Genomic DNA, 22936 nt, shown 5'->3' on the forward strand with positions numbered 1-22936 from the left:
GGAGGGAGAGGAGGGAGGGGAGGCAGAGGGAGAGGAGGGAGTGGAGGGGGAGGAGAGGAGGGAGGGGGGGAAGGGGTGAAGGGAGGGAGAGGAGTGAGGGGGAAGGGGGAGGGAGGGAGGGGGGAGAAGAGGGAGGGGAGGGAGGGGAGGGGAAGAGGAGGGAGGGGAGGTGAGGGGGAGAGAGGAGGGAGGGGGAGGGAGGGGGGAGAGGAGGGAGGGGAGGGAGGGGGAGGGGAGAGGAGGGAGGGGAGGGGGGAGAGGAGGGGGGGGAGAGGATGGAGGGGAGGGGGAGAGGAGGGAGGGGAGGGAGATGGGGAGAGGAGGGAGGGGAGGGGGAGGAGGGAAAGAGGAGGGAGTGGAGGGGGAGAGGGGGGAGAGGAGGGAGGGGAGGGGGAGGAGGGAAAGAGGAGGGAGTGGAGGGGGGAGAGGAGGGAGAGGAGGGAGGGGAGGGGAAGAGGAGGGAGGGGAGGGGGAGGGGGAGAGGAGGGAGGGTGGGGGAGGGGGAGAGGAGGGAGGAGAGGGAGAGGGGGAGGGGACGGAGGGGAGGGGGAGGAGGGAAAGAGGAGGGAGTGGAGGGTGGAGAGGAGGGAGTGGAGGGGGAGAGGAGGGAGGGGAGGGGAGAGGAGGGGAGGGAGGGGAGGGAGGAGAGGAGGGGGGAGGGGGGAGGGGGGAGGGGAGAGGAGTGGGAAAGGAGGGAGGGAGGGGGGAGCGGAGAGGAGTGGGAGAGGAGGGAGGGGATGGGAAGAGGAGGGAGGGGAGGGGGAGTGAGAGAGGGAGAAAAGGGGAGAGGGGGAGAGAAGGGATGGGGAGGGAAGGGGGAAGAGGAGGGATGGGAGGGGAGGGTAGAGGAGGGGGAGAGGAGGGAGGGGAGGGGGGAGAGGAGGGAGAGGAGGGAGGGGAGAGGAGGGAGGGGAGGGGGGAGAGGAGGGAGGGGAGGGGGGAGAGGAGGGAGGGGAGGGGGGAGAGGAGGGAGGGAAGGGGGGAGAGGAGGGATGGGAGGGGGGAGAGGATGGAGGGGAGGATGACAATGCCTGGGAATTAAACATACCAAGTTATTTAATGATCAGGAAGGACAGGTAGGAAGGAAGGGGAGGTGGGGTCGCTATGTTAATAAAGGAAGGAATCACTGTAATACAGAGAAATGATATTGGGTCAAAAGATCAGGATAATGAAACAGTTTGGGGGAGATAAGGAATAATAAGGGGAAAAAAACATTAGTGGGCGTAGTCTATAGGCCACTGAACAGTTGCAACTCTGTTGGACGTAGTATCAATCAGGAAATAGTTGAGGCTTGTAATAAGGGAACATCTATAATTATGGGGGATTTTAACTATCATGTTAATTGGACAAATCAAATTGGGCAGGGCTGCCTTGAGGATGAGTTCATTGAGTGTATTAGGGATGGGTTTCTTGAGCAGTATGTAACTGAACCGACCAGGGGGCAAGCAACCTTAGATCTGGTCCTGTGTAACGAGACAGGATTAATTAAAAATGTCCCAGTAAATGAATGGACATGAGTGACCATAACATGGTTGAATTCCATATTCAATTAGAGGGTGAGAAGGTTGGATCTCAAACAAGCGTGCAAAGCTTGAATAAAGGAGACTATGAAGGTATGAGAGCGGAATTGAGTAGAGTGGATTGGGAAAATAGATTAAAGGGTAAGACGATACATGATCAGTGGTGTACATTTAAGGAGTCATTTTACAACTTCCAAAAAATATATATTCCACTGAGAAGAAAAGGGTGTAAAAGGAAAGACATCCGTGGCTAAGTAAAGAAATTAAGGATAGTATTGGACTAAAAAACAAGGGCATATAAGGTAGCCAAATCTAATGGGAGGCTAGAGGATTGGGAAAACTTTAAAAGACAGCAAAAAATAACAAAAAGATTAATTAAGAAAGGGAAGATAGATTATGAAAGTAAATTAGCAAAAAATATAAAAACAGATAGTAAGAGTTTTTATAGTTATATAAAAAGAAAAAGGGTGGCTAAAGTAAATGTTGGTCCCTTAGAGGATGAGACCGGGAAATTAATGGTGGGAAATATGGAGATGGCAAAAACACTGAATGAATATTTTGTATCAGTCTTTACAGTAGAGGACACTAAAAATATCCCAACACTGGGCAAACAGGGGGCTAAAGGGGGGGAGGAGCTAAACACGATCAAAATCACTAAGAAGTGGTACTCGGTAAAATAATGGGACTCAAGGCGGATAAATCACGTGGACCGGATGGCTTGCATCCTAGGGTCTTGAGGGAAGTGGCGGTAGGGATTGTGGATGCATTGGTAATAATTTTCCAAAACTCCCTGGACTCGGCAAAGGTCCCGGCAGACTGGAAAACTGCTATTGTAACACCCTTATTTAAAAAGGGCAGTAGACAGAAGGCTGGAAACTATAGACCGGTTAGCCTAACATCTGTGGTAGGTAAAATTTTGGAGTCCATTATTAAGGAGACAGTAACAGGACATTTGGATAATCATAATTTAATAGGACAAGGTCAGCATGGTTTTATGAAGGGGAAGTCATGTTTGACAAATTTGCTGGAGTTCTTTGAGGAAGTAACATATAGGGTGGATAAAGGGGAACCAGTGGACGTAGTGTATTTAGACTTCCAAAAGGCATTTGACAAGGTGCCACACAAAAGATTATTGCTTAAGATAAAAAATCACGGGATTGGGGGTAATATTCTGGCATGGATAGAGGATTGGCTATCTAACAGAAGGCAGAGAGTGGGGATAAATGGTTCATTCTCAGACTGGCAATCAGTAACTAGTGGTGTTCCGCAGGGGTCAGTGCTGGGTCCCCAACTCTTTACAATCTATATTAACGATTTGGAGGAGGGGACCGAGTGTAACATATCAAAGTTTGCAGATGATACTAAGATGGGAGGGAAAGTAGTGAGTGAGGAGGACATAAAAAACCTGCAAGGGGACATCGACAGGCTAAGTAAGTGGGCAGAGATTTGGCAGATGGAATACAATACTGGAAAGTGTGAGGTTATGCACTTTGGCAGGAAAAATCGTAGAGCAAGTTATTATCTTAATGGCAAGAAACTGGAAAGTACTGAAGTACAAAGGGATCTGGGGGTCCTGGTGCACGAAACTCAAAAGTTTAATATACAGGTGCAGCAAGTGATTAAGAAGGCCAATGGAATGTTGGCTTTCATTGCTAGGGGGATAGAATATAAAAATAGGGAGGTATTGCTTCAGTTGTACAAGGTATTGGTGAGACCGCACCTGGAATATTGCATACAGTTTTTGTAGTGTATGTAACCTGTACCACCTTAAGAGGATACCTTAAGGTGATGGACTACTTTTTGATGGCTCCTGTACATTGTAGTACCGGTGGTGACCACACCGGTATATAAACCCTGTGGAGCAAAGTGTATTCCAGTTCAGCCCTGACCCTCAGTTACTAAAGACCTGTTTAAGTATTTCGGTAGTCTGTGTCCAGTTATTCAGCATAACTACATTTGAAAGCACAGACTCAACAGTTTTGGTGTCCATACTTAAGAAAAGACATACTTGCTCTCGAGTCAGTACAAAGAAGGTTCACTCGGTTAATCCCGGGGATGAGGGGATGGACATATGAGGAGAGGTTGAGTAAATTGGGACTCTACTCATTGGAGTTCAGAAGAATGAGAGGCGATCTTATTGAAACATATAAGATTGTGAAGGGGTTGGATCGGGTGGATGCGGGGAGGATGTTCCCGATGATGGGTGAAACTAGAACTAGGGGGCATAGTCTTAGAATAAGGGGCTGCTCTTTCAAAACTGAGATGAGGAGGAACTACTTCACTCAGAGGGTGGTAGGTCCATGGAATATGCTGCCCCAAAAAGCTGTAGAAGCTACATCATTACATAAATTTAAAACAGAAATAGGCAGTTTCCTAGAAGTAAAGGGAATTAAGGGTTACGGGGAACGGGCAGGAATTTGGACATGAGTCTAGGTTCGGATCGGTCATGGCCCTGTGGGTAGCGGAGCAGGCCCAGGGGCCGTGTAGCCTGATCCTGCTCCTATTTCGTGTGTCTAATTCTGTTAGATTCAGGAGATGGTTCTGTGATAGTAGATTGGCGGTAAGGATCAGATCAGCCATGATCTTATTGAATGGCGGAGCAGGCTCGAGGGGCCGATTGGCCTACTCCTGCACCTATTTCTTATGTTCTTATGTTCTTATGAGGGGGGAGAGGAGGGAGGGGAGGGGGAGAGGAGGGGGGTGAGGAGGGACGGGAGGGGGCTGAGGAGTGAGGGGGGGGAGTGGGGAGGGGAGGGAGGGTAGTGGGGGAGGGGGGAGAGGAGGGGGGAGGGGAGGGGGGAGGGGAGGGGAGAGGAGGGAGGGGAGACGGAGGGGAGTGGGAGAGGAGGGAGGGGAGGGGAGGGTAGAGTAGGGAGGGGAGAGGAGGGAGGGGAGCGTAGGGAGGAGGGAGGGGAGGGGAGGGTAGGGAGGAGGGAGGGGAGGGGGGAGAGGAGGACGGAGGGGAGGGTGAGAGGAGGGGGGAGGGGAGGGGAGGGGGGAGGCGAAGGGGGAGGGGAGGGGGGTGAGGAGGGGGAGAGGAGGGGGGAGAGGAGGGAGGGGAGGGGGGAGGGGAGGGGGGAGAGAGGGGGAACGGAGGGGAGGGGGAGAGGAGGGAGGGGAGGGAGGGGAGGGGGGGAGGAGGGAGGGATGGGGAAGAGGAAGGAGGGAAAGGGGAAGAGGAGGGAGGGAAAGGGGAAGAGGAGGAGGGGAGGGGAAGGGGAGGGGAGGGGAAGAGGAGGGAGGGGAGGGGAAGAGGAGAAAGGGGAGCGGAAGAGGAGGAAGGGGAGAGGAAGAGGAGGGAGTGGAGGGGAAGAGGAGGGATGGGAGGGGAAGAGGAGGGATGGGAGGGGAAGAGGAGGGAGGGAAGACGAGGGAGGGGAGGGGGAGAGGAAGGAGAGGAGGGGAGAGGAGGGAGGGGACGGGGAGAGGAGGGAGGGGAGGGGTAGAGGAGGGAGGGGAGGGGGAGAGGATAGAGGGGAGGAGGAGAGGGGGGAGGGACAGGGGGAGGGGAGGGGATAGGGAGAGGAGGGACGGGAGGGGGTGGGGAGGGAGGGGAGGGTAGAGGGGGAGGGGAGGGTAGAGGAGGGAGGGGAGGGGGGAGAGGAGGGCGGGGAGGGGAAGAGGAGGGAGTGGAGGGGGGAGAGGAGGGAGGGGAGGGGGAGAGGAGGGAGGGGAGGGGGGAGAGGAGTGAGGAGAGGAGGGAGGGGAGGGGAGGGGGAGAGGGGAGGGGGGAGAGGGGAGGGGCAGAGGAGGGGGGAGAGGCTGGGGGAGGGGAGGGGGAGAGGGGGGAAGGGGTAGGGGGAGGGGGAGGGGAGAGACGAGAGGGGAGAGGAGGGGGGAGAGGGAGGAGGGGAGGGGGAGGAGGGGAGGGGGAGGAGGGAGGAGGGGAGGGGGAGAGAAAGGAGGGGAGGAGGGGAGGGGGGAGAGAAAGGAGGGGACGAGGGAGGGGAGGGGAGATGAGGGAGGGGAGGGTGAGAGGAGGGAGGGGAAGGGGGAGAGGAGGGAGGGGAGGGGGGAAAGGAGGGGGGAGAGGAGGGGAGGGGAGGGGGGAGGGGAGGGGGAGGGGTGGGAGGGGAGGGGAAGAGAAGGGGAGGGGAGGGGAAGGCGAGGGGAGGGGAATGGGAGGGAGGGGAGGGGGAGAGGAGGGGGGAGAGGAGTGGGAGAGGAGGTAGGGGAGGAGGGAGAGGAGGGGGGAGAGGTGGGGGGAGAAGAGGGAGGGGAGGTGGGAGGAGGAAAGGAGGGGGGAGGGGAGAGAGAGAGGAGGGAGGGGGAGGAGGGGAGGGAGAGGAGGGAGGGGAGGCAGAGGGAGAGGAGGGAGTGGAGGGGGAGGAGAGGAGGGAGGGGGGAAGGGGTGAAGGGAGGGAGAGGAGTGAGGGGGAAGGGGAGGGAGGGAGGGGGAGAAGAGGGAGGGGGAGACGAGTGAGGGGAAGAGGAGGGAGGGGGAGAGGAGGGAGAGGGGAGGGGGAGGGGCAGGGGAGGGAAGGGGAGGGGGAGGGGAGGAGGAGGAGGGATGGGAGGGGAAGAGGAGGAGGGATGGGGAGAGGAGGAGGGATGGGAGGGTAAGAGGAGGAGGAATGGGAAGAGGAGGAGGAATGGGAGGGGAGAAGAGGAAGAATGGGAGGGGAGAGGAGGGGAGGAGGGGGGAGGAGGGGGGAGGTGAGGAGGGAGGGGAGGGGGAGGGGAGGAGGGAGGGGAGGGGGAGGGGAGTGGGAGAGGAGGGAGGGGAGGGGAGGGTAGAGGAGGGAGGGGAGGGGGGAGAGGAGGGAGGGGAGGGAGGGTAGGGAGGAGGGAGGGGAGGGGAGGGTAGGGAGGAGGGAGGGGAGGGAGGGGAGGGGGGAGAGGAGGAGGGAGGGGAGAGGAGGGAGGGGAGAGGAGGGGGGAGGGGAGGGGAGGGGGAGGCGAAGGGGGAGGGGAGGGGGGTGAGGAGGGGGAGAGGAGGGGTGAGAGGAGGGAGGGGAGGGGGGAGGGGAGGGGGGGAGGAGGGAGGGATGGGGAAGAGGAAGGAGGGAAAGGGGAAGAGGAGGGAGGGAAAGGGGAAGAGGAGGAGGGGAGGGGAAGGGGAGGGGAGGGGAAGAGGAGGGAGGGGAGGGGAAGAGGAGAAAGGGGAGCGGAAGAGGAGGAAGGGGAGAGGAAGAGGAGGGAGTGGAGGGGAAGAGGAGGGATGGGAGGGGAAGAGGAGGGATGGGAGGGGAAGAGGAGGGAGGGAAGACGAGGGAGGGGAGGGGGAGAGGAAGGAGAGGAGAGGGAGAGGAGGGAGGGGACGGGGAGAGGAGGGAGGGGAGGGGGAGAGGAGGGAGGGGAGGGGGAGAGGATAGAGGGGAGGAGGAGAGGGGGGAGGGACAGGGGGAGGGGAGGGGATAGGGAGAGGAGGGACGGGAGGGGGTGGGGAGGGAGGGGAGGGTAGAGGGGGAGGGGAGGGTAGAGGAGGGAGGGGAGGGGGGAGAGGAGGGCGGGGAGGGGAGGAGGAGGGAGTGGAGGGGGGAGAGGAGGGAGGGGAGGGGGAGAGGAGGGCAGGGAGGGGGAGAGGAGGGAGGGGAGGGGGGAGAGGAGTGAGGAGAGGAGGGAGGGGAGGGGAGGGGGGAGAGGGGAGGGGGAGAGGGGAGGAGGGAGGGGAGGGGGAGAGGAGGGGGGAGAGGCTGGGGGAGGGGAGGGGGAGAGGGGGGAAGGGGTAGGGGGAGGGGGAGGGGAGAGACGAGAGGGGAGAGGAGGGGGGAGAGGGAGGAGGGGAGGGGGAGGAGGGGAGGGGGAGGAGGGAGGAGGGGAGGGGGAGGGAAAGGAGGGGAGGGGGGAGAGAAAGGAGGGGATGAGGGAGGGGAGGGGGAGATGAGGGAGGGGAGGGTGAGAGGAGGGAGGGGAAGGGGGAGAGGAGGGAGGGGAGGGGGAGACGAGGGAGGGGAGGGGGGAAAGGAGGGGGGAGAGGAGGGGAGGGGAGGGGGGAGGGGAGGGGGAGGGGTGGGAGGGGAGGGAAGAGAAGGGGAGGGGAGGGGAAGGGGAGGGGAGGGGAATGGGAGGGAGGGGAGGGGGAGAGGAGGGGGGAGAGGAGTGGGAGAGGAGGTAGGGGAGGAGGGAGAGGAGGGGGGAGAGGTGGGGGGAGAAGAGGGAGGGGAGGTGGGAGGGGGAAAGGAGGGGGAGGAGGAGAGAGAGGAGGAGGAGGGAGGGGAGGAGGGGAGGGAGAGGAGGGAGGGGAGGCAGAGGGAGAGGAGGGAGTGGAGGGGGAGGAGAGGAGGGAGGGGGGAAGGGGTGAAGGGAGGGAGAGGAGTGAGGGGGGAAGGGGAGGGAGGGAGGGGGAGAAGAGGGAGGGGGAGAGGAGTGAGGGGAAGAGGAGGGAGGGGGAGAGGAGGGAGAGGGGAGGGGGAGGGGCAGGGGAGGGAAGGGGAGGGGGAGGGGAGGAGGAGGAGGGATGGGAGGGGAAGAGGAGGAGGGATGGGGAGAGGAGGAGGGATGGGAGGGGAAGAGGAGGAGGAATGGGAAGAGGAGGAGGAATGGGAGGGGAGAAGAGGAAGATGGGAGGGGAGAGGAGGGGAGGAGGGGGGAGGAGGGGGGGTGGTGAGGAGGGAGGGGGAGGGGAGGAGGGAGGGGGAGGGGGAGTGGGAGAGGAGGGAGGGGAGGGGAGGGTAGAGGAGGGAGGGGAGGGGGAGAGGAGGGAGGGGAGGGGAGGGTAGGGAGGAGGGAGGGGAGGGGAGGGTAGGGAGGAGGGAGGGGAGGGAGGGGAGGGGGGAGAGGAGGAGGGAGGGAGAGGAGGGGGGAGGGGAGGGAGGGGGGAGGCGAAGGGGGAGGGAAGGGGGGTGAGGAGGGGGAGAGGAGGGGTGAGAGGAGGGAGGGGAGGGGAGGGGGGGGAGGAGGGAGGGATGGGGAAGAGGAAGGAGGGAAAGGGGAAGAGGAGGGAGGGAAAGGGGAAGAGGAGGAGGGGAGGGGAAGAGGAGGGAGGGGAGGGGAAGAGGAGGGAGGGGAGGGGAAGAGGAGGGATGGGAGGGGAAGAGGAGGGATGGGAGGGGAAGAGGAGGGAGGGGAGCGGAGGGGAAGAGGAGTGAGGGGAGGGGAAGAGGAGGGAGGGAAGAGGAGGGAGGGGATGGGGAGAGGAGGGGAGGGGAGGGGGAGAGGAGGGAGGGGAGGGGAGAGGAGGGAGGGGAGGGGAGGGAGGGGAGAAGGAGAGGGGGGAGGGAGAGGGGAGGGGAGGGGAGGGGGAGGAGAGGGGATAGGGAGAGGACGGACGGGAGGGGAGGGGAGGGAGGGGAGGGGAGGGTAGAGGGGGGAGGGGAGGGTAGAGGAGGGAGGGAGGGGGAGAGGAGGGAGGGGAGGGGGTAGAGGAGGGATGGGAGGGGGTGAGAGGAGGGCGGGAGGGGGAGAGGAGGGAGGGGAGGGGGGAGAGGAGTGAGGGGAGGGGGGGGAGAGGAGGGAGGAGAGGAGGAAGGGGAGGGGGGAGGGGAGGGGGCGAGAGGAGGGAGGGGAGTGGGTAGAGGCCGGTGGAGGGGAGGGGGAGAGGGGGGAAGGGGTAGGCGGGAGGGGGAGGGGAGAGACGAGGGGGGAGAGGAGGGGGGAGAGGGAGGAGGGGAGGGGGAGGAGGGGAGGGGGAGGAGGGAGGGGGGAGGGGGAGAGAAAGGAGGGGACGAGAGAGGGGAGGAGGAGATGAGGAAGGGGAGGGGGAGAGGAGGGAGGTGAGAGGGGAGACGTGGGGGGGAGGGGGGAAAGGAGGGAGGGGAGGGGAGGGGGGAGGGGAGGGAGGGGAGAGGAAGGGAAGAGGAGGGAAGGGGAAGGGGAGGGGAAGCGGAGGGGAGGGGAGGGGAATGGGAGGGAGGGGAGGGGGAGAGGAGGGGGAGAGGAGTGGGAGAGGAGGTAGGGGAGGGGGGGGAGAGGAGGGGGGAGAGGTGGGGGGAGAGGAGGGAGGGGAGGTGGGAGGGGAAAGGAGGGGGAGGGGAGAGAGAGAGGAGGGAGGGGAGGAGGGGAGGGAGAGGAGGGAGTGGAGGCGGAGGGAGAGGAGGGAGGGGAGGGGGGAGGAGAGGGGGGAGGGGGGAAGGGGTGAGGGAGGGAGAGGAGTGAGGGGGAAGGGAGGGGTGAGAGCGAGGGAGGGGGGAGAGAAGTGATGGGTAGAGGAGGGAGGGGAAGAGGAGGGAGGGGGAGTGGAGGGAGGTGGGTGGGTGGAGGGGGGAGGGGTGGGGGAGGGAGGGGGAGGGAAGGGGGAGGGGAGAGGTAGTGAGGGGAGTGGAGGGGGGAGTGAAGGGGGAGGGGGGAGCGGAGGAGGAGGAGGGATGGGAGGGGAAGAGGAGGAGGGATGGGAGGGGAAGAGGAGGGATGGGAGGGGAAGAGGAGGAGGAATGGGAGAGGAGGAGGAATGGGAGGGAGAAGAGAAGATGGGAGGGGGAGGAGGGGAGGGGGGGTTGGAGGTGAGGAGGGAGGGGAGGGGAGGGGAGGAGGGAGGGGAGGGGGAGGGGAGGAGGGAGGGGAGGAGGAAGGGGAGGGTGGGAGGGAGGGGGACGATAGGGCAGCTAGGGAGGGGGAGGAGAGGGGAGGGGGAGGAGAGGGGAGGGGAGGAGGGGAGGGGAGGAGGGGGGGAGGGAGGAGGGGGCAGGGAGGAGGGGGAGAGGGAGGAGGGAGGAGGGGGAGGAGAGGGGGAGGAGAGGGGAAGGAGAGGGAGGAAGGAGAGGGGGGAAGGAGAGGCAAGGGAAGGAGAGGGGCGAAGGAGAGGGGGAGGGGAAGAGGAGGGAAGGAGGGGAGGGAGGAGGGGAGGGATGGGAGGAGCGGAGCAGCAGAGGGAGGGGAGAGGGTGAAAGGAGGGGGAGGGGAGGGGAGAGGGGAAAGGAGGGGGGAGGGGAGGGCGAGGAGGGGGGGAGGGGGAGGGGTGAAGGGAGGGAGAGGAGGGAGGGGGAGGGGGTGAAGAGGGAGGGGAGGGTGAAGAGGGAGGGAGGGGGAGGGGTGAAGAGGGAGGGAGGGGGGAGGGGTGAAGAGGGAGGGAGGGGAGGGGTGAGGGGAGGGAGGGGAGGGGGGGAGGGGGAGGGGAGAGGAGGGGAGAGGAGGAGAGATGGGAGGGGAAGAGGAGGAGGGATGGGAGGGGAGAAGAGGAAGGATGGGAGGGGAGAAGAGGGGAGGGAGGGGCAGGGGCGGGTGGAGGGCAGGGGAGGAGGGAGTGGAGGGAGGGGGAGAGGAGGAGGGAGGAGGGGGAGGGGAGGGAGGGGAGGGGGAGGGGAGGGAGGGGATGGGGAGGAGAGGGAGGAGAGGGGGAGGGAGGAGAGGGGGAGGGGAGGGAGGAGAGGGGGAGGGGAGGAGAGTAGGGAGGGTTGATGAGAGGAGGGAGGGGAGAGAAGAGGAGTGAGGGAGGAGGAGAGGGGGGAGGAGAGGGGGGAGGAGAGGGGGGAGGAGAGGGAGGGGAGGAGAGGGAGAGGAGGGAGGGAGAGGAGAGAGGGGGTGTGGGAGAGTGGGATGGGGGGTGGGAGAGGGGGGGAGTGGGAGATGGGGGGAGTGGGAGAGGGGTAGAGGGTGTGGGAGGGTGGTAGAGGATGTGGAGAGGGGGAGAGAGGAGGGGGGTGCGGGGGGAGGGGAGGGGGGTGGTGGAGGGCGAGGGGTGCGGTGGAGAGCGAGGGGTGCGGAGGAGGGCGAGGTGTGCGGTGCAGGGCGAGCGGTGCGTTGCAGGGCGGGGGGAGCGGTGCAGGGCGAGGGGTGTGGTGGAGGGCGAGGGGGTGTGGAGAGCGAGGGGGGTGTGGAGGGCGAGGGGGGTGTGGGGGGTGGGGAGGGCGAGGGGGCTGTGTGGGGTGGGGAGGGCGAGGGGGCTGTGGGGGGTGGGGAGGGCGAGGGGGCTGTGGGGGGAGGGGAGGGGGGCTGTGGGGGAGGGGAGAGGGGGCGTGGGGGAGGGGAGAGGGGTGTGTGGGAGCAGTGGGGGGGAGGGGATAGGGGTGTGGGTGTGGGGGGAGGGGATAGGGGGTGTGGGGGGGAGGGGATAGGGGGTGTGGGAGGGAGAGGGGATAGGGGGTGTCGGGGGGAGGGGAGAGAGTGGTGTGGGGGGAGGGGAGAGGGGGGTGTGGGGGTAGCGGAGAGGGGGTTGTGGGGTGTAGGGGAGTGTGGGTGGGAGGGGAGTGTGGTGGGAGGGGGAGAGGGGGGTGGGGTGGAGGGGGGTGTGAGGGGGAGGGGGTGAGGGGGAGGGGGAAGGGGGTAGGGGGCAGAGGAGGAGGGGGCAGAGGAGGAGGGGGCAGAAGATGAGGGGGGAGAGGAGGAGGGGGGAGAGGAGGAGGACGGGGGGAAGGGGGGAGGGAGAGGGAGGGGGGAGGGAGTGGGAGAGGGGGAGGGAGAGGGAGAGGGAAGGGGGGAGGGAGAGGGAGGGGGGAGGGAGTGGGAGAGGGGGAGGGAGAGGGAGAGGGGGTGGGGGGGTAGGGGGAGGGGGGAGGGGGAGGGAGAGGGGGAGGGAGAGGGGGAGGGAGAGAGGGAGGGGGAGAGAGGGGGAGGGGGAGAGGGGGAGGGGGATAGAGGGGGAGAGGGGGGGGAAAGAGGGGAAGGGGAGGGGGAGAGAGGGGGAGGGTGGAGGGGGGTGTGAGGGGGAGGGGGTGAGGGGGAGGGGGAAGGGGGTAGGGGGCAGAGGAGGAGGGGGCAGAGGAGCAGAGGGCAGAAGATGAGGGGGGAGAGGAGGAGGGGGGAGAGGAGGAGGACGGGGGGAAGGGGGGAGGGAGAGGGAGGGGGGAGGGAGTGGGAGAGGGGGAGGGAGAGGGAGAGGGGGTGGGGGGGTAGGGGGAGGGGGAGGGGGAGGGAGAGGGGGAGGGAGAGAGGGAGGGGGAGAGAGGGGGAGGGGGAGAGGGGGAGGGGGGATAGAGGGGGAGAGGGGGGGGAAAGAGGGGAAGGGGAGGGGGAGAGAGGGGGAGGGGAGAGGGGGGAGGGGGAGAGAGGGGGAGGGGAGAGGGGGAGGGGGAGGGGGAGAGAGGGGGAGGGGAGAGAGGGGGAGGGGGGAGGGCGGAGGGGGAGAGGGGGATGGGGGGAGGGAGGGGTACGGGGAGAGGGGGGAGGGGGCGAGAGGGGGAGAGGTCGCGAGGTGGAGGGCGCGAGAGGGGGAGGGAGAGAGAGGGGGAGGGAGAGAGAGGGGGGATGGAGAGCAAGGGGGGAGAGAGAGAGAGGGGGGAGAGAGAGGGGGAGGGAGAGAGAGAGGGGGAGGGAGAGAGAGGGGGAGGGAGAGAGAGGGGGAGGGAGGGAGAGAGAGAGAGGGTGAGGGCACGAGAGGGGTAGGGCGCGAGAGGGGGGAGGGAGAGAGAGGGGGGAGGGAGAGGGAGGGGGGAGGGAGAGAGAGGGGATGGAGAGAGAGAGAGGGGGAGAGAGAGAGAGGGGGAGAGAGAGGGAGGGAGGGAGAGAGGGGGAGGGAGGGAGAGAGGGGGAGGGAGGGAGGGAGGGGAGGGACAGAGTGTGGGAGCGAGGGGGGGAGGGAGGGGATGGAGGGGGGAGGGAGGGAGAGAGAGGGAGAGAGGGGGAGAGAGGGGGAGAGAGGGGGAGAGGGAGGGAGGGAGGGAGGAAGAGGGGGAGGGAGGGATTGAGGGGGTGGGAGTGAGAGGGGAGGGAGGGAGGGGGGAGAGGGGGGGAGAGGGGGAGAGGGGGGGGCGAGAAGGGGAGAGAGGGGAGAGAGGGGGGAGAGAGGGGGGCGAGAGGGGGCGAGAGGGGGCGAGAGGGGGGAGGGAGGGGGGGAAGCAGAGGGGAGGGAGAGGGGGAGGGAGAGGGGAGGGAGGGGAGAGGGGGAGGGGGAGGGAGGTGTTGAGTCTGTGCTTTCAAATGTAGTTATGCTGAATAACTGGACACAGACTACAGAATACTTAAACAGGTCTTTAGTAACTGAGGGTCAGGGCTGAACTGAAATACACTTTGCTCCACAGGGTTTATATACCGGTGTGGTCACCACCGGTACTACAATGTACAGGAGCCAACAGAAAGCAGTCCATCACCTTAAGGTATCCTCTTAAGGTGGTACAGGTTACATACACTACAATTCCTCCCCTTTTAGCTTAACAGTGTACACCCCAATTTAAACATAACATGGATACATTTCGTTGTACTGCACTTGTGCACTAACAATGACAATAAAAGTTGATTTGATTTGATTACATATATATATACAACTTTCACACAAAACTGTTCAAAGATTCAGTCTCTGAGGAGGCCTCCTGATCCGGGCCGGATAACGCCTTTCAGGGGTCTCTGGTTCTTGTTGCTGGGGTGACTCATCCATTTGATCTCCTATGGATTGAACATCATCATGTACGTTCGAGTCTGAGGTAGATGCTACAGGCTCAGTAACTTCTTCAACTGGTGTCTCTGCCGTAGACATGGGGTCGACCCTTGTTCTCGATTCCACAAGTTGGTCAGCATGACGTCGTATTACGTTCTCACCAACGTCTACCGTGTACATCAAGGGTCCTTGTCGGGCACGAATTGTTCCGGATTGCCATTTATCATTCCTATAGTCCCTGGCCAACACTGGTTGTCCTATTTCGAAACTCCGAGTGGCCTTGTTATTTACGTGCTGGAATTGCTTGTTTTCGACTTCCCTACGCACATTGGGTTTTAACAAATCCAACCGGGACCGCAACCTCCTGTTATAGAACATTATGGCAGGGCTTTGATTTGTCACTGCATGCGTGGCGTTTCGATATGCCATCAGGAAATTGTCCACCTTGTGTTGTAGTGGAATATGGTCTTCGCTCATGGCCTTTATCGCCTTTTTGAACGTTTGTACAAATCTCTCGGCCAACCCATTGGTAGCCGGATGATATGGGGCAGATGTATAGTGTTTCAAACCATTCTTTTTCATGAATTTCTGGAATTCTTCTGACACATACTGTGGTCCGTTGTCTGAACATATTTGTTCTGGCAACCCATTCCTTGCAAATATGGTTCTTAGAACTGCGATCGTCTTTTCAGAGGTAGTGGTCGACATCTTAATCACTTCTGGCCATTTAGAATGTGCGTCTACCGCTATCAAAAACATGGAATCCATGAATGGACCTGCAAAGTCGATATGCACACGTTGCCATGGGGTTGAAGGCCATTCCCACGGATGCAGCGGTGCAATTGGAGGTGCGTTTTGAACTTTTTGGCACCCTGAGCAGCTTTTAGTCAGATCCTCTATTTGTTTGTCGATACCTGGCCACCACACATAAGCCCTAGCAAGGCTTTTCATCTTGACTCCCCCCAGATGACCTTCATGCAGTTCCTTCAGAACTCTCTCCCTTAATTTAGGAGGAATAATCACCCTTGTTCCATACATCAATGTTCCTTGACAGACGGACAGCTGTTCTCGTCTGGCTGAGAATGCAGGTAACAGTGGTTCGCCATGTGCTGGCCATCCCTTCACTGTCAAATCGTAGACCCGAGACAGTGTCGGGTCGTTTCGGGTCTCTCTCTCAATACTCGCATTGGTGACTGGTAAGCATTCGATGATGGTCGAGTGAAATATCTCGACAGGGTCAACTGCCGGTGCCTCTTCCGCTGTAGGTAGTGGCAGGCGCGACAGCCCATCAGCATTACCATGTTGCTTTGTACCTTTAAATTCGATATCATATTGATGTGCCCCTAGGAAAAGGGACCATCTCTGAAGCCTCTGCGCCGTCATAACCGGAACACCCTTCTTAGGGTTAAAAATGGAAACCAACGGCTGGTGATCTGTCAGCAGCGTAAACTTTTGGCCTTGCAGGTAATGGTTAAATTTCTTAACTCCCCACACGAGGCTGAGAGCCTCCCTATCTATCTGAGCATAGTTGCGCTCTGCGGAGGTCAATGATCTGAATGCGAACGCGACTGGCCTTTCCAAGCCATTTGGCAACTTATGTGAGAGCACTGCCCCGATACCATATGGAGAAGCATCACAAGCTAAGCGAATAGGCAGCGTTGGGTTAAAGTGAGCCAACACTTCCTTAGAGGTGATCAGTGCCTTGCTTTTTTGAAAAGCCCGCTTACAGTCCTTGCTCCACTTCCATGGTACTCCCATTTGCAAAAGAGTGTTCAGCGGGTGTAACACCGTGGATAAATTTGGAAGAAACTTGTGGTAATAGTTAATCAACCCAAGGAACGACCTCAACTGGGATACATTTTCCGGAGCGGGAGCTTTCACAACAGCTTCGATCTTGTCAGGTGACTTATGAAGCCCCTCCTGGTCAATGACGTGGCCGCAGTATGAGATTCGCTTCTGAAAGAACTCACATTTCTGGCGATTAACTCTGAGTCCATATTCTTTCAATCTGGTGAGCACCTGCTCCAAATTCGCGTGGTGTTCCTTATCATCATCTCCCGTAATCAGAATGTCGTCCAGGTAGCATTGTGTGCCTGGAATTCCCTGCAATACCTGCTCCATGGCCCTTTGCCAAATCGCTGGAGCCGATGCCACTCCAAAAACCAGTCTATTATACCGATATAAGCCCTTATGTGTGTTGATCGTGAGATACTGGCGTGACGCTTCATCAACTTCCATCTGTAGGTACGCCTGCGCCAGGTCTATCTTGGTGAAGTGTTTCCCGCCAGACAGCGAAGCGAAGATATCCTCAATCCGCGGAAGCGGATATTGCACCGTGTGAAGAACCGGATTAACAGTGATCTTGAAATCGCCACAGATGCGAACCTTCCCAGGTTCCCCCGGCTTGTTGCTCAATGAACGCTTCATGACGGGAACAATGGGTGTGGCCCATTCGCTCCAGTCCACCTTTGACAGTACTCCTGAACGTTCTAGCCCTTCCAGCTCTGCTTCCACAGCAGGTCGTATCGCATAAGGTACCAGTCTGGCTTTGAAAAATTTTGGGTTTGCATGTTCTTCAACCTTGATGTTTGCCGTAATTCCTTTCAGTGTTCCCAGTCCCTGTTGGAACACCTCCTTAGCATCGTCCAGTATTTTGGACAGTCGTTTAGGTTTGACGTCGTCCATTTTACAGGAATCTACAGTTAGTGCTTGTAAGGAATGCCAGTCCACATTTATTCTCCGGATCCATTCCCGTCCCAGTAGTGGCGGACCTCCCTCAGGTAACACATACAAGTCCATTTCCTGACTTTCTTTATCATTGTAGACCACCTTTACCTTTATCTTTCCGATGGGGTATACTCTTTGCCCCGTGTATTTTTTCAATACAATCTCCGTATCCCTCAGGGGAATGTGTGAGAATAACCTTTTGTAATCTTGCTTATTCATGACCGTCAATGCCGATCCAGTGTCCAATTCCATCTTCACTTGGACTCCTGCTATCCGAAGCATGACCCAGATAGTTTGGTGGTCTGCTGGCTGTGTTACCCACATTATGTATTTTTAGACAACCCAGTTCCTTACTGCTGGAGTCTGAATCCGTCTTCTGTTCATCCGAACTGTTCTCTGTCACCTTGTGTACTTTTTTGTACTTCTCCTGCGGCGACTTTTTGCTGCTGGTCTTCTTTCCTGACCGGCATACTCTCGCTATGTGACCAAGTTTGCCACATTGCCTACATTCTTTATCTTTGAACCAGCACTGGTTCTGGTCATGCGTTGCCCTTCCGCAACGATAGCACTTTACTGCGCCCAATGCCATTTCATTGGTGCTGAATTCCAATGGCCTTTGCTGCATTTCTGCAGTGCCTTGTGCTGCTGCCTCGTGCGATGCTGCAATGCTGAAAGCTTTGTCCAGCGTAAGATCCTTTTCCTCTAGCAGTCGCTTCTGGGTTCCTTCCCTTAGTAGCCCACACACAAACTTATCTCTCAGAGCGTCTGCTAGTCCTGTACCGAACTGACAGTACTTTGATAACTTGCGCTGTTCGATTAAGAATTCAGCGTTGCTTTCCTCTTTAAGTTGAATTCTTTTGTAAAATTTAAATCGTTCCGCTATCAGCAGCGGCGTGGGGTTTAAATGCTCTTGCAGGATAGTAACAATATCCGCGAAACTCTTTCCTACCGGTTTATCTGGTGTTACAAGGTGCCTTAATAACCCGTACGTCTTCGCACCCATCGAGTTTAATAGGGTTAGTGCTTTCTTATCCACCGGTACCTCATTCGCTGTACAGTAAACTTCAACGCGTTCCACATAAGTGGCCCAATCTTCCACATCGCTATCAAAAGCAGTGATGTTACCCGTTTTTGGCATCCTTGTTGAGTTTCCTTTCCTTCGGATGATGATTATTATTTTATTTTATTTTTCAAAATGGCGGCTTCCCGCGCTTGGCGGCTTTTCCCGCGCTTGTCTTCTTCCCCCGCCGACTAAAAATGGCGATTACCGTGCTGTTGCCATTCTCGCCTCCCAGCGGTCCTTTATTTCCCCCGACGCTGCTGCTCTTGTTCCCTGCCGCTCCCGCGGTCCTTGTGGACATCAACGCTTTTCTGGCTGCTGCGCGTCTCTGCCCTGATTGCAGTCCGGCCCCTGACACCGGCTGCGGTCGTGTTCTCCGCCCTTTTCTTCATTTTCCCTCCCCTTCTCCCACTGACAACTCGGCCGACTTCCCCTCCGTGCCGCTCGATCGGGCTTACCCGCCGCTGTCGTAGAAGGGATGATCACTGCCTGTTGCTGATGGTGGACTTCGTGGCCAGCAAACCAACCCGGGTTCCCGATGGCCTCCCGTGCGATGCAGTGCTCAGCAGGATGTTGAGGGCGGATGCCCCTTTTCGACGCCCGTTCTGAGGATGAAGCTTCCTTGGATGCAAAACTGCCGCTAGGTACGATCAGACTCGTCGCCACTGTTGAGTCTGTGCTTTCAAATGTAGTTATGCTGAATAACTGGACACAGACTACAGAATACTTAAACAGGTCTTTAGTAACTGAGGGTCAGGGCTGAACTGAAATACACTTTGCTCCACAGGGTTTATATACCGGTGTGGTCACCACCGGTACTACAATGTACAGGAGCCAACAGAAAGTAGTCCATCACCTTAAGGTATCCTCTTAAGGTGGTACAGGTTACATACACTACAGGAGGGGGGAGGGGGAGGGGGGAGGGGGAGGGAGAGGGGGGAGGGGGAGGGAGAGGGGGACGGAGAGGGGGAGGGAGTGGAGGGGAGTAGAAAACCATGATCCAGGCCTAACAAAGGGTGGGAGAATGTAATTTATCTGGATCACATTCTTGCTCTCATCTACCACCCCACTCCTTTAGACCTGGATTACATTCTTCCCCCTCCCCACTGTTCTCACTGTGCACCCCCAAACAAGTTCCTGACCTTCTCCTCCCTCTCCAAACTCCCTTTGCCCGTCCGATCCCCACTCTCTCCCCTCCCCCTCCGATCCTCTCTGCGTCCCGCTCCTCTCTGCGCTACCCCTCCTCTCTGCGCTCCCCCCTCCTCTCTGCGCCCCCTCCCCTCCTCTCTGCGCCCCCTCCCCTCCTCTCTGCGCCCCCTCACCCCCTCTCTGCGCCCCCCTCCCCCTCTCTGCGCCCCCTCCCCTCCTCTCTGCACCCCCTCCCCTCCTCGCTGCGCCCCCTCCCCTCCTCGCTGCGCCCCCTCCCCTCCTCGCTGCACCTCCCTCTCCTCCTCGCTGCATCCCCCTCTCTGCCCTCCCCTCCTCGCTGCGCTCCCTCCCCTCCCCGCTGCGCTCCCTCCCCTCCTCTCTGCGCCCCCTCCCCTCCCCGCTGCGCTCCCTCCCCTCCTCTCTGCACCCCCCTCTCTGCACTCCCCCCTCCTCTCTGCGCTCCCCCCCTCCTCTCTGCGCTCCCCCTCCCTCCCCTCTGCGCTCCCCCCTCTCTGCGCTCCCAGCCTCCCTCCTCTCTGCGCTCCCCTCCCTCCCTCCTCTCCCCTCCCTCCCCTCTGCTCTCCCCTCCCTCCCTCCTCTCCCCTCCCGCCCTCCTCTCCCCTCCCTCCTCTCCCCTCCCTCCTCTGCACTCCCCTCCCTCCTCTCTGCGCTCCCGTCCCTCCGCTCTGCGCTCCCCTCCCTCCCTCCTCTCCCCTCCCTCCCACCCTCCTCTCTGCGCTCCCCTCCCTCCCTCCTCTCTGTGCTCCCCCCTCCCTCCTCTCTCCGCTCCCCCTCCCTCCTCTCTGTGCTCCCCCCTCCCTCCTCTCTGCGCTCCCCTCCCTCCCTCCTCTCCCCTCCATCCCTCCTCTCCCCTCCCTCCCTCCTTCCTCTCCCCTCCCTCCCTCCCTCCTCTCCCCTCCCTTCTCTGCGCTCCCCTCCCTCCTCTCTGCGCTCCCCTCCCTCCTCTCTGCGCTCCTCTCTGCGCTCCCCTCCCTCCCCTCTGCGCTCCCCTCCCTCCCTCCTCTCCCCTCCCTCCCTCCACTCCCCTCCCTCCTCTCTGCGCTCCCCTCCCTCCCTCCTCTCTGCGCTCCCCTCCCTCCCTGCACTCTGTGCTCCCCCCCTCCTCTCTGCGCTCCCCCCTCCCTCCTCTCTGCGCTCCCCCCTCCCTCGTCTCTGCGCTCCCCTCCCTCCCTCCTCTCTGCGCTCCCCTCCCTCCCTCCTCTCTGCGCTCCCCTCCCTCCCTCCTCTCCCCTCCCCCTCCCTCCCTCCTCTCCCCTCCCTCCCCTCTGCGCTCCCCTCCCTCCCTCCTCTCCCTCCCTCCTCTCCCCTCCCTCCCCTCTCTCCCTCCTCTCCCCTCCCTCCCTCTTCTCCCCGCCCTCCCTCCTCTCCCCTCCCTCCCTCCTCTGCGCTCCCCTCCCTCCTCTCTGCGCTCCTCCCTCGTCTCTGCGCTCCCCTCCCTCCTCTCCCCTCCCTTCCTCCTCTCTCCTCCCTCCCTCCCTCCTCTCCCCTCCCTCCCTCCCTCCTGTCCCCTCCCTCCCTCCTCTCTGCGCTCACTTCCCTCCCTCCTCTCTGCGCTCCCCCCCTCTCTGTGCTCCCCCCTCCTCTCTGCGTTCCCCCCTCCCTCCTCTCTGCGCTCCCCCCCTCCATCCTCTCTGCGCTCCCCCTCCCTCCTCTCTGCGCTCCCCTCCCTCCCTCCTCTCCCCTCCCTCCCTCTTCTCCCCTCCCCTCCCTCCTCTCTGTGCTCCCCTCCCTCCCCTCTGCGCTCCCCTCCCTCCCTCCTCTCCCTCCCTCCTCTCTGCGCTCCCCTCCCTATCTCTCTGCGCTCCCCTCCCCCCTCCTCTCTGCGCCCCCTTCCCCCCTCCTCTCTGCACCCCCTCCTCTCTGCGCCCCCCCTCTCTGCGCCGCTCCCCTCTCTGCGCCCCCCCTCCCCCATCCCCCTGCGCCCCCCCTGCGCCCCCCCTCCCCTCCCCCTCCCCCTGCACCCCCCTCCCCTCCCCCTCCCCCTGCGCCCCCCCTCCCCTCCCCCTGCGCCCCCCCTCCCCTCCCCCTGCGCCCCCCCTCCCCTCCCCTCTGTGCCCCCCTCCCCTCCCCTCTGCGCCCCCCTCCCCTCCCCTCTGCGCCCCCCCTCCCCTCCCCTCTGCGCCCCCCCCCTTCCTTCGATCCCCTCTTCGCCCCCCGAATGGATTCCCTGACCTTTTCCACACGGAGCCATGGAAAACGTAGCGGTGCAGGCTGCAGCCGCCGCATTGTTAGGTACTGCACATGCGCAACCAGGTGCAATTTTAACTTTGAGTTGCGCTGAATTCTGGACCCGCCAGAGAAAACTGACGGCAATTTGGAGCAGCGCCAGAAGACACCCAGGAAGGTAAATTTTAATTATTTTTTATAATTTCCTTGTGGGCCTGGAGGAGCAGAAGTAGGGCTAGAAACAATCTGCTTTGCAAATTCTGCTCAGAGCTGATTATGTTTATGGTTTATGAAATAAAGGTACTTTCATACGGTTCTAAAGGAGTGACTGGAAAGGTTTGTTATAAAACATCAACGGACATTCAAATAGAAAGCACCAAGAATCCAGCGTCTAACAGTCACATAACTCAACAAAGAACATCACCAGAAATCATTCCCAAAACACAATAGGAAATTACCCAAAGAAATCATTTTGCTGGTGGAATAAATAAATCCGTCTAGTTCAGGAGGGACCTCAAGTGCAGGCTGTGATCTGTAATGATTTACTCACCCAGTTATCAGCCAAGACTGCAGTGAAACCTGAGCCTCAGTATGTGCCTCTTGGCTCTGCTCTAAGGTGACTGGCTAAAGGTCAATCAATTTACTGGCATAAACACAGCCGAGCGCCCGGTACAAGCGAGGCCCCACCCGGCTCTGGGTCCCCTGCCCTTGGACAGTGCGGTCTTTACCGACAACTCAACTGGCGACAATTCAGGCAGTCAAACACGTTCAAATTTGCACTCACAAGTCACAGATCCGGAGCAAGTCAGGCTGGGTTTGGGTTCGTGTCTCCACTAGATCCGTAGCGGGGAAGGAAGTACACAGGCACAAGTGGCAGGTGCGAAGCTCTACTTTTCTCCTGGGTTGCTCGCAGCAGTGTCCAGGAGATTTATGTGTCACCCGGGAGAATCCTGGACAATCCAGGGGGGTTGGCAACTCTACCCGTCTTACACATTTTCTGAAAAAACCTTTAAGTATATAATGTAGCAGTTAGCTGTTACATAATGCCACCTGCAGGCTCAATACCACTCAACATTTTTAATGCCAGAAATTCGGGTCGGGGGCTTCCCGCGGGTGCAAGCCCCCGACCTGCACTTACCTAGCTCGCCGGCCGTTGAGCTGTGGGCCCGTGGGGGATTCCGATCCTGGGCCTGCTCCAACTGCCGGCGCGCAGTGCTTGTGTATCCCAGAGGCGCAGTTAGTTCGAAGCATCCCCTGGGATCACGTGGGCCAAGGAGAGCCAATCGTAGCAGGGAATCGCTATTCATAGATTTGACGGGAAGACCTGTCAAATCTATGAATAGAAATCGGTCCCAAAACCTAACCAAAACTTCAAATACATTTTTTTTTAAATCACATTTTAAAAATAACTATAAATTACATAAAATAACTATTTTAAACAATAATTTAAATTTTTGAAAAAATTAATTACAGTTTTTAACAAGGCTAAAAATAAATTTACCTTTCTTTAAAGCATTTAAAAATAATAAACCTGTGGAAAAAATGTTTTAATTTTACTTAATTCACCACTTACCTTGTTAAAAGCAGGCCTTGCGACTGCTTTTTAAAAGCGTAGCTGCTGGAGACTTACCCTCCCAGAGAAACCTGTAAAAAAAAACGGAAGTTCCAGGCATGTGCGCTGCCTCTCCGGCGCACGCGTTCGACCTGTGAACCCCTTCTTTCAAGGGAACAGAAGTGCATGCACGAAACCGGCACTTTCGTTGGCCCTACGCGTACTCACCCGTGGGGACCTGAATTTCTGGCCCAATATATAACTGGCCAATCTCGCATAGGTCGCTGGAGGATGGCAGAGCAGTGTCGACGGCTGTATTGTTGGAACCAATGATGCAAGTACTTTAAGTAAAAGGGTCTGGGAGAGAGTAGATTGGGTGGGGGAATCGGAAGGAGATGGGGTGCGTGAAGAGGGTATGTGGAGGAATGGGGAAAAGAATCATAGAATAGTACTGCACAGGAGGAGGCCATTCAGTCCATCGAGTCTGCACCAGCTCTTTCGAAGAGCAATCCAGTTAGTCCCACTTCCCCGCTCTTTACCCATATCTCTGCAAT

The 22936-nt window shown here is 59.9% G+C and overlaps 1 protein-coding gene across 5 annotated transcripts in view; it reads right to left on the bottom strand.

Moving 5' to 3' along the window:
* Positions 1 to 22065, bottom strand: part of pdp1 (pyruvate dehydrogenase phosphatase catalytic subunit 1) — a 75554-nt gene extending 53489 nt beyond the window's left edge. For 2 of the 5 annotated variants that reach the window (XM_085992666.1, XM_085992665.1), the window contains exon 1: positions 21615 to 21909. The gene's annotated coding sequence lies outside the window, so the exon portion shown is untranslated. Of the gene's footprint in view, positions 1 to 21614; positions 21910 to 21968 lie in introns of those variants that run through there. The other 3 variants (XM_085992662.1, XM_085992663.1, XM_085992661.1) reach the window with 3 other exon arrangements.
* Between the last annotated feature and the right edge of the window lie 871 nt (positions 22066 to 22936).

The sequence above is a fragment of the Somniosus microcephalus genome, chromosome 7 (genome assembly GCF_052327205.1).
Source record: "Somniosus microcephalus isolate GS21.2 chromosome 7, FLI_Smic_1.0, whole genome shotgun sequence".
NCBI lineage: Eukaryota > Metazoa > Chordata > Chondrichthyes > Squaliformes > Somniosidae > Somniosus > Somniosus microcephalus.